This window comes from Apium graveolens, chromosome 2 (genome assembly GCF_009905375.1).
Source record: "Apium graveolens cultivar Ventura chromosome 2, ASM990537v1, whole genome shotgun sequence".
NCBI classification, from domain to species: Eukaryota; Viridiplantae; Streptophyta; class Magnoliopsida; order Apiales; family Apiaceae; genus Apium; species Apium graveolens.
The window spans coordinates 48,551,098-48,553,190 of record NC_133648.1 but is presented as its reverse complement, the minus strand read 5'-3'; positions in this window follow the sequence as shown (position 1 = coordinate 48,553,190).

Sequence of the window (2,093 nt, the reverse complement as noted above, 5' to 3'; positions counted from 1 at the left end):
TTTTGGTTATATCACTAATATATATCTATTGACATCCATACAATTGGATTGTTGAATATATTTATATAATAATCGAAACACTAATTCAAGATTCAACACTAGTTAGTTGTACTAGTCAAACTGATGATTGACTGTTAAAATGTCAAACCAAATAAAATTACTTTGATATGAAATTTTGGTAATATCAATAATATATAAATATATTGACATCCATATGGTTGGTTTGTTGAAAAATATTTTTAAAATAATTGTTATTCCTAGAGGACTAACAATGAGATTTACAGAAGGGGGGGGGTTGAATGTAAATCTCAAAACTTTTTCAGGTTTTGAGAAGTTTATTAAAGCAGTGTGTTCTAGATGAACAAGTGTATGAATTGCTTTGAGCTAATGCAGACAGATATATATTCAAACACAAAATGTAAAGAACACAACAAACTTTAAAAACTTTTCTGGTGGATTTGTTGTTCCACCAGAGATGGTATATTAGAAAATCTGTGTTCAACAATGTTGATCACAGCTGCATCCTAGTACAAACTAGATGAATTTTCTCTCAAGATATTTCTTAACAGCTCTGGAAAAATCTCTTTCTAATTACTAGCTTCTTCTTGGTTTATATATTACCAAGTGTACAAGTGAAAAACAATATAAAATTACAATAGTAAAATAAGTTCTTCACTTGCTTCTTTTCCTGTTCAATCAAGTACTTTGTTGACTATTGCATCTTTGTACTAAAGAAGAACGGCTGCTTTTTCTGTTGATCCTGAAATTCGGCTACCACATCTCAGTTTTCTCTGACAACCCATGTGCCTCTGTTTGTAGGTACAACTACCACTTATCAACGGCTAATTAGCAGAACATCCGTTGAAGCTTTCATCCGTTGATGACTTCATCCGTTGAAGGATGTTATCCGTTGAAGCTTTCATCCGTTGATGCTCTCATCCGTTGAAGGATGTTATCCGTTGAAGCTTTTAGAGACATCCGTTGAAGCTTAGCTTCTCATCCATTGAAGGTCTTTAAGTCATCCGTTGATACCACTTCATTTATACAAAATTACAAGGCATGAAATATTTACAATTGGCCTTCCTATCTGCATATCATCTAGTAGTCAACATGACTCATAGTTTCTCTCAACTTCTAAGAATTACATTTTAAATACAGAGACTGAAATATGCTACAATACTAGACTTATTTCTAAGTAAAGCTACACCATCAACGGATAGCCAAAGTGGTCTTATCCGTTGAGGCTACAGACACTAAATTTCTACTTAAGTGTTTTGTTAACAATATCATCAAACTAATGCACATATATTCCTAACAATCTCCCCCTATTTATGTCTATAAGAATTGTAGGCATAAATTCAGGGTTAACTTGATGATAACAAAACACTTAACAAATATTTGAATTGAAACTAAGTAGAAATATAAAAGTGCTGCAAAAGTGTATGTACTAGGAGGTAATTGAAGATTTACAGTATTTCCAAGGGTGCTCCTCTAGCCTGAGCAAATCATCATTTTCTTCTTTGTTCCCTGGTTTTCTTTCCTAGCCCTTTGTCATTTTCCTCAATTTGGAGTTGGAGTTGTCTGAAGAATTCAGCTTCATCTTCATCACTGATATCCAACTTAGATTGCATTTCCTTGAGAGTTTCATTGCTGGCAATCTTGAGTTGGTCTTCAAGTCTGAAAAATCTTCTGACTCCTTTGTCATCTCTAAATTCCATCAACCAATGAGGTGATTTGTGAATTTTAGTTCCCCTTTCTTGTATGAGTAAGGTTCTGGGAAAAGCATTTGGTTCCCTCCAAGTCTTCCTTATGTTGGCAATCTTGTTGAGAATTTCAGTCTTGGCTGTTCTGGTAAAGCCAGAATCCTTTTTGATGGCTGAAAAGACTCTGATCAAGGTAGAGTAGCCTTCATTTAGAATCCTGTAGAGAGGCCATGTTCTTTCCCCAGCTCCCTTATATCTGAACACCAATCTCTCTGGTAGCTGTCTGTAGGCAGCTATTCCCCTTACTTCCTCCAGCTCATCCAGATAGAGATTAATGTCTGAAGCTTCTTTTATGTCACAGATGTGAACATAATCATCTTTAGAAATGGG